Source organism: Limulus polyphemus, unplaced genomic scaffold, assembly GCF_000517525.1.
Source record: "Limulus polyphemus unplaced genomic scaffold, Limulus_polyphemus-2.1.2 Scaffold883, whole genome shotgun sequence".
Lineage (NCBI taxonomy): Eukaryota > Metazoa > Arthropoda > Merostomata > Xiphosura > Limulidae > Limulus > Limulus polyphemus.
The window spans coordinates 325,992-331,340 of record NW_013666493.1 but is presented as its reverse complement, the minus strand read 5'-3'; positions in this window follow the sequence as shown (position 1 = coordinate 331,340).

Below are 5,349 nucleotides of genomic sequence, written 5' to 3'. Positions count from 1 at the left end.
TATATATATATATATATATATATATATATATATTGGTAATCAGTTTCTTGTGGATTATATGGTGAAAATAATCCAGTCCACTAGTCGATAATGAATTAATTTATTTGTTTGAAAAACGTTTCTTACAGGCTACGTACATGAGTAGGCCTAACTTCACAAACAATGTTTCAACAGAAATTTTGAACCTAATGTATGCTTAACTCAAACTAAAGCTCACATAATTTTCTTCCAAAATTTTCATAATAACAAGTGTACTGACTAACTAACTAACTCAATCATTGATAAATAAAATTATTAGCTCCTGCTTATTATTCACAAACTTTGGAGATTCCACAGAAGCCTAAACTTTCAAGAAACTTCTAGTCTTCATATTATCATTTCTATCATTTAAAACTTCCTCTAATGAATAAAATATTGAAAATTAGACGGAATTTATGTAAATTCATGATTAATGAAAGGTTATCTTAGGACATTAAAATCTGCTTCCCTTATATGTCATTGTAAAAAAAAAAAAACGCTCATAAGGACTGCAAAACACAAAACTAAAAATTTGTATGTAAACCCCCATGGATCCAGTAAACCTTCATACCAAATTTGGTGAAGGTCCCTCTACAGGTGGCAAAGTAGTGGTAAAAAAATGCAAAAACGCCCATAAAAACTGCAAAACACAAAACTGAAAATTTGTATGTATCCTTGCATGGACCTAATGAACCTCCATACCAATTTTTGTGAAGATCCATCCACACCCCGCGAAGTTGTTACATGGATGTACAACAGACAGTACTATTATATTTATATAGATATAACATACTATGCTGCTTTAGTCCTGGATTGTAAAGTCCTTTGAACAATCCTGATAAATAAATAAAACGGTAAACTAAATGTAAAATTCTATAATTAGCAATAAAATCATTATTTACATTTAATAAATATTCCCACTTAGACATTTCAATCAGTATATTGTTAATTAAGGTGTTAAATGAAGTACAATAACAATTCTGAGTAACAAGACAAAATATCCAATATTTTATTTTACTCTATCTGAACACTCCATTCACCAAGTCTTTTGATGTTTTCCAAAGCTCATGGTATGATCTATTGTCTCATATAATCATTTGCTGTCTTGTTACTGAGGGAGTTCTCTAGGTAGACGATTGAGTAAATCCAATGGTGGCTTTATCCTTAGTGATACTCTAGAAGTGGTCTCAAAAAGAACCCTATGGTTTTCAGCTGGTTCACTTTCCACTGGCAAATTTGTTTTGAAGTTGTATTGGCATATTTCAAAAAAATGGTAACAGTGAACAACTATTGCTTTGGATCACCTGTCCTTCTATATTCTGTAAACCACATCATTGGTTCTTTTCATTACAACAAGTGGCCCTTCCCAACACATACTTAACTTTGAAGTTTCTACGCTCTTGCATCTGGGATTGTACAGCCATACTGTCACCTTAATTAAATCCAGTCTTATCAGCATTAACATCACATTGGTTTTTTTCATTATGTTACTCTCCGAATTAAGTCTTTCTTGAGTAAACTTATATATGACATCAGTGATGTTCCTTAGTCTCTGTTAGATATACACGACTGTTTCCATTTCAGTATAGTGCAAGTGTTAAATTTAGTTATTTTCGAAATGATAGTTTATTGCAGGTTTGTTTACGTAACTCTGTACGAATCATATGTTGTGTAGTTACATTGTTGTGATTTGGTGCTTGTATTATTGCATCATGTTACTAGAACCTTCTAACATTCTCATTGTTTTGATCGAGTATTATTACGTCATAATAACTAAGAGTGTGTATAAAGTTCTAGGCTTTGGTCAGGCTATAAATACACGTACAAAATGTAGTCCCCTCGAGGCGGGTTCCTGTACATGGTGAGGGGACTTCCCAGGGAAGGTTCTATATTTTCACTTTACCTCCTCTGGCATATGAACATCCACCCACATGTTTGCTGTGCGTGGCGGCCCGTGAAGGGGAGGAGAGGATCCTGGAGGTTGATTGGTCAGTGTCACTTTAACACACACACCACTTTGGTCTTGAATTCCTGTAGACAGCTGGCTTTTGGGTGGCTCTTCCAGGGTTAATCAGCTGGTCCTGTTGGGCTAGGGTCAACAGGTGTTGTGGACATTGTGTCTGATGCTGGTGTTTGGGTATAGTGCTTACAAAGCCCTGATGTAGCTACAATTTCATTTGTTTGGCATTGTAGTGCGTCTCCTCATAGAACTCCATGGTGGGTGGGGTTAGTGGGCACTGAATTATTTCCTTTCTATATGGATTCTACACTCAGTGACCCGCAAGAAACAAACAAACAAAAAACAACAACAACAAAAATTCTCACTGACCGGACAACGACCATGTTTGGAAGACTGATCAGCAGTCGCCCCCCCCCCCTATATGTTTCTGTACCTCGATTTTTCATCTTGCATTCTCTATCTGACGAATCGTTAAGGAAAAAGTATCCTTTTTATTCAGAAGGGTTTAAGGGAACTTTCTGGCTCTTCAAATAAGATATGTTCTGGGGACATCTTGATGGTAACGTTTACACCAGAACACAGCAAACTCCTCATAGGCCATTGGGGATATACCTATTGAGGTTACTTCTTCCATGATTCTTTAAATTCTTCCGAGGAGTCATCCTTGAGAGGGATTTATGGAACGGAGATCCTCGCTGGTTTCTCCAGCCAAAGACATTTTGCAGTGAGACGTATCTCCACTCGTAAAGATGGAATTATGCTGCCTACAAATGTTCTGATTTTGACGTTCACATCACCACGCTTACCTGCCTCTGTCAAGGCAGGTTATCTTAACTGTAAGGTATGGCCATATATTCCTGACCCTCTCAGATGTTTCCATTGTCAGCGGTTCGGACATTCAAAGGTCGTGGTTCTTTGAAGTGTGCTCGTTGTAGTGGCAAAGACCACGACATCTCTGAGTGTCAACTGAATCCACTCTGCGTCAATTCTGATGGTTACCATCCCTCTTATTTTCGTTCTTGTCCTAAGTGGGTGGGGGAAAAAGAGGTATAATGCTTAAAAACTGTAAATAACATTTCTTATCCATCAGCTCGGAAGTTGTTGTCCCCTACTCCATCTTGGACATATACTTCTGCACTATGTTCTACTGCTACAGTGGTAGTACATACAGATATTTCCGTGCCTCCTTCAGACTCTTTCTCGCACAATGTGAAAAGTATTTTGCCTTCTGTGGATACAAAAGTTGGAATGTCTATTTCTACTTCTGTTTCTGTCCCCACCCTTGCTTCTAGTGACTGCTTGAGTCCATCTTCTTTGGCCCCGAGATACAGAACCATTATTCAGTTACACGGCCCCCAGTAGCACAGTGGTATGTCTGACGACTTACAATGATAGAAACCGGGTTTCGATACCCGTGGTGGGCAGAGCACAGATAACCCACTGTGTACCTTTGTGCATAAATTCAAACAAACAAACCCTTCGATCCTTAGGGAAACTAGATGGCCAAGCAACAAAAACAGTAGGTTTAATCTGGAAAAGCATATACGAATTATTATATCATTAGCATGCTTTGAATTATTGTTTTTTATCTCGCAAATTAGAACCCTTCTTTCAAACATTCTGCATACGGACCGGTTGTTATTGTAGGCTTACACATGTTATTTTTCCTATCGTAACTTTGATAATACTGCTTCCCTTTGCAAAACCACTGGGATCTGTATCCAATATGAGTGAATCTTCAATAGTTGGGTATGTCAGTACAGGAGTAGTGGTTAAATGTTTATTCACAATCAGTAGTACAACAAACCTTATTTGTTTTTTGAACAATTTGTGTAGAGGAGGAGTTATGTCACAAAATCACTTCACAAAACAGTGATAGTAAGAACATCTCGTCTAAGAAACCATTTTTATCTCGTACAAGTTCTTTGGTGTTGGCAAATTCTAAACAGATTCAATCTAAGATGAGCCCTTACACATTCTCTGCTGATTATACGTTCCAGAAAACACGCCAATTGATAGAACAATTCATATTTCTTGTACGATTTTCGTTCCTCAACCAATCCAGGAGTTTTCTCAGCCAGTAATAAGCATTATCGATGCGTGATTATGTCATATAAATGGATGAGTACGATGTTTCAGAGTAGATCAGGGGGAGTACACTCCAATAGTTGCTGAAATCTAACAAGAATATTACTTAATGCAAATGGCAACACAACAACCGGACACAAACCATTTCCCGAAGTAAATACTTTTTTTCTCTACATGCTTCATTGACTAGCATTTGCAAGTATTCACCCTTTCAGATTCAATATTAAAAACTATTTTGGTCCAGATATAGCGTCCAAAGTAGAGTCAATTTATGGCAGTGGGTAAATATCATTCACATTCTGGTAGTCTACAGTACCTTGTAAATCCATCCTTCCTATTGTTTTTTACAAGTACAATAAGTGATGCTCATGGGCGTCCGCACGGAGGCAGGAGCAAGAGGGGCACTTGCCAACCCCCTACCTGGAAAATGAGAAACATAATTCTTTCTTTATTCATTAAGTATATCTATATGAATTTTTTATTTAGTTCACAATTGCACACTACTTTGCCCCCCCCCCCTTGCAAAACCTTGCCCCTCCCTGGAAAAATTCTGCGGACGCCCACGGTGATGCCAAAAGAACTAGTATGGGGCTCCATTACTCCTTGTTTCTTTGTGGCTGCTATCTCTCTGATAGCCTCAGCCTGTTTTGAAAATTAGAGTCATCTAGCTAATTAATGCATTGAGTCTGCATTAATGAGATATTTAACTTGTTCAACCCAAATCGTGAGGTCAACTCATAATCTAAAAGCCCATCTACATTACGATAAAAGTACAATTTAATATCCGAAAGAAATATCCTGGAACGTATAAAACATTTTGTATAGTAGAGAAAGATATATTTTTTTATGTATCGGAAATATTTCGTGTTACAATAATCTTTTTTTTTATAACCCGTTAATTAGTGTAAGCCAAATGGAAAATAATAAAGTGGGTGAAGAAATCATATAACTTATAATGATAGTAAAAACTGTCCATATGCTTTTCGATGATAGAGAAAAGATGGAGCTGAAGGTTTTTCACAGTCTTTCTCATTGATTCCCGAGTATAGGGATTTATTTTTCTTACGAAATTATCCAATTTTTATTAAACCTTGTCAGCACTTGAATACAATTAAAACTTAACTTTTACCCAGTCATTACTGCTTCAATAAGCCCTGGTATTAAGTGCACACATGCAAATCAAATTTCAAAATTTAAAGTAAAAAATAACAACTCCATCTCTGTTTCAACAATATTTACTCAAACATATTGTTACGTCAGCGAGATCACGTGACTAGTATCAC